Source organism: Leptinotarsa decemlineata, unplaced genomic scaffold (genome assembly GCF_025532065.1).
Source record: "Leptinotarsa decemlineata unplaced genomic scaffold, Ldec_3_MD MMD2_tig00002082_RagTag_RagTag, whole genome shotgun sequence".
Classification (NCBI taxonomy): domain Eukaryota; kingdom Metazoa; phylum Arthropoda; class Insecta; order Coleoptera; family Chrysomelidae; genus Leptinotarsa; species Leptinotarsa decemlineata.
In genome coordinates, this window is record NW_027412573.1 from 9424847 (window position 1) to 9430846 (window position 6000).

The 6000-nt window shown below is 34.7% G+C and overlaps 1 protein-coding gene and 1 long non-coding RNA gene across 2 annotated transcripts in view; one reads left to right on the top strand and one right to left on the bottom strand.

Annotated features, from left to right (window-relative positions):
• Positions 1–3911, bottom strand: part of Ntan1 (N-terminal amidohydrolase 1) — a 104471-nt gene extending 100560 nt beyond the window's left edge. Inside the window, exon 1 of the mRNA XM_074176970.1 lies at positions 3725–3911. The gene's annotated coding sequence lies outside the window, so the exon portion shown is untranslated. The remainder of the gene's footprint in view (positions 1–3724) is intronic.
• Positions 2029–2588, top strand: LOC141482862 (uncharacterized). The gene is made up of 2 exons (XR_012465763.1): positions 2029–2171; positions 2332–2588. It is a non-coding gene; the product is annotated as an uncharacterized lncRNA (long non-coding RNA).
• Positions 3912–6000: the final 2089 nt, after the last annotated feature.

Below are 6000 nucleotides of genomic sequence, written 5' to 3' on the forward strand. Positions count from 1 at the left end.
TTAGTAATGTATATAAGAAGCACTAATTAGGCAGAATTCAGTTTTCATTGAACACGCTTGAAGTACCTGTGCATTTCTTTAATGTTCCTCCCCCTTTTATTTTTTGAACGCGATAACTCAAAAATATCGAAATTTAGGATAATAAAATTGATGATTGATTACTTTATTTTGTAGTAAAATTGACAGATGAATCTGGCGCCCAAATGGCGACTGGGCGCCATTTGGGCAAAAAATAATGGAAAGGGGGGTCTTGTGACACATCATTTTGAAGCTCCTGACGAATACTTCACAACCCTAGAATATGAAGTCAATATTTTCACCTACTACAAAATGGCGGAACATTTAATAATTTCCTGAAGACAAACACATTAATATCCATATTTCTATAAATATTCCTTTGTATCTGCCATATGGTAATTCCAACAACCCGATAAGGTTTGTTAAGTTAATTTTTGTTTATAAAAACATCAAAAAATGTCAGTACGACAATGAACATCATTGTTCAGTGAGGATATTATCATTTAGTTATCGGTTTTACTACTAGAAAGGTACCACGTCAACAATCTCTAAAATGGTCAATTCTCGTCCATTGGAAAAAAAAATTCAATCGATTTTTATTTACAGTGCAACGCGTAACTTTCACGAGACCGAAAGGATTTTCAATGAACGTTTTCCGAATCATCCTATCTGTAGAAAATATTTGAAGGAACTTGTATCCATATTCACAACTACTGGTAGTGTACATAACAAAAAGCCCCCAGGTCATCCGTCCATTACGGAAGAACAGCAAGTGCAAATGATTGATGAGATGGTAGTAAATCCTGAACAGTCTACTTATTCCGTCGCGAATGTTTGTGAGGTGTCTCCTTCTACTGTGTGGAGACTTTTGAAGAGGAATAGGTATCATCCATACAAAATTAAAATGGTACACCAATCAACTGAAAATGACATTGATCGAAGAACAGAATTCTGCGAAATCATGACGGAAACCATTGCAAGGCATCCTACGTATCTCCACAATATTTTTTTTAGTGACGAATGTACATTTTTTAAACGGCAATGTTCACAGACAAAATTGCTGTTATTGGAGTAACACCAACCCTCCCGTTTTCCTGGAAACACATATCCAATATCCAGAGAAAATTAAAGTTTGTGCAGGAATATTCTGAAACCATATTGTAGCACCTCTATTTATTGATCACTGTATTTGGAAACTAATGCTGACCCTCTCGTCACTGAAATCGTCAAAGCGAATCCTAATGAATTCGGTATGGATATTGTATTCCAACAAGATAGAGCACCAACATGCAAAACATGCAGACAAGTAAGACACTATTTGGATACTACTTTTACCAGTCGTTGTATTGGCCGCCGAGGTCCTACAGTATGGCCAGCCCGCTCGCCAGATTTGACACCTATGGACTTTTTTTGTGGGGCTACTTGAAGCAAAAGGTGTACGAAACTGAACCTGCTTCAATATTGGATATACGGCAGAGAATCAGGAATATTTGTAGAGATATTGACGTTACTGTGTTCGAAAATGTTCGACGTGAAATACCGGATAGGCTTTTCATATGTCAAGAAGTTCAAGGCAACCATTATATTCTAGGTTAGTGAAGCATTTGTTAGGATCTTTGACAAGATGTCACAAGATCCCCCTTTCCATTTATTTTTTTTTCCCAGGCGCTATCTTGAAAGTTTCATCTGTCAATTTCACTTCAAGATAAAGTATTCATGCATCAATTTCATTATCCCAAATTTCAATTTTTTGAGTTGACCAGTTCAAAAAATAAAAAGGGGGGCATTAGTGAAATATCTGTTGTAAGTTTTGTGAACGGTTTGGAATTCTTAGTAAGAAACACTGATCAATGATCATAATTAGTTACTGGATCCACTGGACTTTCGTATTTAGCCCATAACCCATATATTTACAGTTTCATGTATCAGTCAAAATATCTGGTTATTCAATTCATCAGCTCCCACAGAAAACTCACTGACAACTACGCCAATGTACCACAAAGAGCCATTATTACTTTTAATAACACGTCCATTTCGTCGCCTGTAGAACTATAGTCGTAGTCAATGAGTGAATTAGCAGTTACCGTAATTGATTAATTAAAATTATCAAACATGAGTGGGCAGCTTCATGGATTTTTATTCTTCATATACAGGTCGGTGAATTTATGTTTCGAATTGTTTATTCTAGAGTAAAAAAACCTTCCGTGCGTTAGTAATGGTACTGTGAATCAAAAAAGGAAAATTGTGACGAAAAATTTTTTTTGCTTAATATAATTGTTATTTTCTAGCTGATTTTTTTAATTTTTTTTACAGATTCTTTCAGGGATTTAATATCAATTTACATCATGTTAGTCAATGGAAGTCAGAACTAATAAAATGCCACACGAAACATTGTCAGCCACCTTCAAACAAACATCAGTTTTGAATGTTTGAACTTCTTTTCGACCAAATGAATGGAAGGTACATAATTTGATTCAAGTGAGGATGACAAATCTAACAGTTTTTTCGGTTTATACCAGTTGACTGTAGGCTCCTTGTAGTTCAACTTGAATATAAAAATCTGTTTTAAATCTGTTTTTCCGTTAACCAGCTGTCGCACTCCTACGAGCGACAACCCCCAAAAGTCGAAACTTGTTCGAGCTAAGGATTAACGAGGTCTTACCTTTTACCGTGTGATTCCTAACACAGGTTGGACGATAGCAAGTGAAAATCGATCAACCTTATAATTTTGTTCTGAATTTTTTTAATTGGTTTCAATAAGGAATTTGTTGCCGTTTCCCATACTGATATTAGATAATGAATTTTGGAATAAACTAATGAAAAGTTATTCATTCCCCATACTGATATTAGATAATAAATTTTGGAAGATACTAATCAAATTGAGGTTTTTTCTCATTCTGAATAAAATTCCAGTTATGGGAGCTATTTCTTTTTTTTCTTGTTTCAATGTGTTGTCTTCATGAAACATTTTCATCCAGACTGAAGACCAAGACATTCAGGAGAGTACCTAATTAAAATTTTCATTATTGAATTTAGCTGGGTGTTTTGAATCAATTGATATAAACACATATGAAGATTACTGAAGATTTAGTGACATTTCATGGCATTGGAGCCATGAAGATATTTGATTAGGATCTTTTGAAGTAATAATTTTAATTTCTTGTACACTATTTCCATTGTAAATGAAAGTGACGTAATCAGCAAACATTTGTAATTTACCGAATAAGTTCACTGTATCCAAAGAATTGAAACATATAAGAAACAAAACAGACCCAAGTATGGATCCTTGCGGTACCCCACATATTATTTTTTTTCGGAACTAATTATGTCGCCAATATATACATATTGCTTTTTATTCATTAAATAATTTCGAAACCAATTATTAACTAAACCTCAGGTACCAATATTATGCATTATTTTCAGATGAATTTTATGGTCCATAGTATCGAATGCTTTCTTCAGGTCTAATGAAACACTCCACATTTTTTGTTCGATTCTAAATCTAGCTTGAAATGGGTTATGGTATCTGACAATGCGAACTATTTTTTCGAAATCCGTATCCATTATTGTTACTTTTTATATTTTGTAGTAAATAAATGTTATTGTTATTTACCCCGACTATGAACTTGCAATGTGTTTCTCAATATTAGCTACCAAATCATCACTATAGTTCTATTTGTAAATATTAATTGATATAAAAACTCACAATTTTCCAACCAGAAGTAGGTAGTTCTTGAACAAAATCGAATTCAATCGCCCATGCTCCGAAGTCAACTAAAAGACAATGCTCCAAGGAAAACAAACAAAATATTTGACTTGCAAAGTAGGCGCGTGTCGCACGGCAATCTTGCCAACCAAAGCGTAGTGGCCGAACGAAACGTTCTGAGTGAACTGAATGTTGTTGCTGGAGGAAGGGCCATTCCAGCCATATAGCACATGGCTCGTGTGACAGCACAAGCGGCCGGGGGTACGAGGCGAGCTTTTGTTGAGTAAAGCTGCCGATGATTCTGCTATCGGCTTTCGACGTAGGCTCTGCATTTTTCTAATGAAGTCTCATCGGGCGAAGGATTTACCTTGGGCCTTGAACGTTTTGAACGCGTACTTATACACATTTACAGTGCATACATAATGGAATGCATGTTTTCGATATAATCTGAATTTGTTTCTGTTTAAAATCGGTTTTTTTTGTTAATCAGTTGTCGCCCCCATACGAACGACAACTCTCAGAAGTTGAGAAACTTGTGCGAGCTAAGGACTAACGAGGTTTTACCTTTTAACGTGTGATTCCTAACAAAATTATTGAAAACGACCCTGTTTCGCACAGTTAGCAGAAAATAATAACAATGATTTTAATTATGACGTTATTGACGGGACACCTGTATTTCCTTACGCTCCGGGGGATATTGAATCCATTGTGGGGAATGAGAAATGCCGAATATATTGGAAATATTCATTCACCACCCTCAGGCTTATACAAGCTGATGAGGCTGATGTAGTTCTTCTCGAGCATCAGAGGAAGACGATATTAATCGTGGAGTTTTCAGCTACTGCACATAGGGTTATTTCACTTTTATAGCTGGTCAAAATTATTTTTGTAGTTTTTTGTTGGGTTGAGTTATTTATATTGCGATTTGAGTTGAAACCAAGTGTTTTTCAGCAAATAATAATAATTATAATAATAATATTTACAAAATACAATAAGTATTACTCTACAAAACATCACAAAAACAGTATTTATTTATATTTTTATGAATGAATCAGTATTCACAGAATCAGAAACTCTCTGTGAAGAAACCTCTTTCTTGAGTAAATACAAAGTATATATTTAATCAATAAACAATAACATAAAAAAAATTGTTAAGAACAAAAGTAGGAACACTATGTGCTGATAAATTCATTTATGAAATTACAGAAAGATCTGGTAGTATGACTTGCATTAATCAAATGATGACAAGTGCCAGGGTTCTTCATCAGATTCTTCATCTTCTTCTGCTTCCGACTCTTTAGAGTTAGAAACTTCAGGTTTGGGATCAGCAGGTAATAGCATATGTATTGTTTCCTTCGAGAATGGCTGCGATTTTTTTATGTGTTTTGGCCTAAGACTCGATAGCAACGGATCAGAGGAAAGCAATAACCGATACAGAACATCAAAGTAGCAGTTTGTCCTGGAAAATTTTCTCGCTAAATTATAGCAAAACATTCTTAAATGTTTATTCCTGGCTTCAGCAGTTTCTTCTGAAAGCAAGCCAATTAGTAATAATGCTTTGTCTATGACTGTTGTGCCATGGATCAAAATCTTATGCATTGTTAGTGTCATGGGATGCCAAGGGTATAACGAAATATAGAGTTTAGCAGTTTCTAAACAATAATTTCCAAATTTGTTCACATCGACTTTATGGCCACTTGAAATCACTTCTAAAATAATTTTCAATCTATAGATGAGATCAAAGTCCACACCTGTTATTTCACTAGCTTGTTGTGGATCTGCAAAAAATCTTCTGCTTGTGTTTCCATCATTAGTGTTTCCGAACTCGACTTTGAAACATCCACTATTAACCCAGTTTCCATCCTGAATTTTTGTTGAATGTACGCTTTTCTTTCTTTAACAATAGTTTTGTCTGCTTCGGACCGTAACTGCCTACAACAAACTAGCTGTAGAGGAACTAAGCAACTTTGGAAGATATTTGCATCTGTAGCTTCTTCGTTTTGCATTTTTTGCTTGAACTGTGATTGCTGAGAACCATCACAAGCCCACTTGTATATAAGCTCTAATGAATCAAGTTCTTCTTGAGTCAATGTGGTAAGGATTTCTAATAATTATGTCAATAATCGACTAACTGTGTGATTCAACAAATCTTGCAAATTTACTTCTACACATATTTCATTCACTGTAAATAACTCTTGTGGAAGGTAACAATTTTTTTTCTCTCTCTGTAGAATACTATAACTGGGGTAACGCTATCTGTTCGAATTTCTTATTAT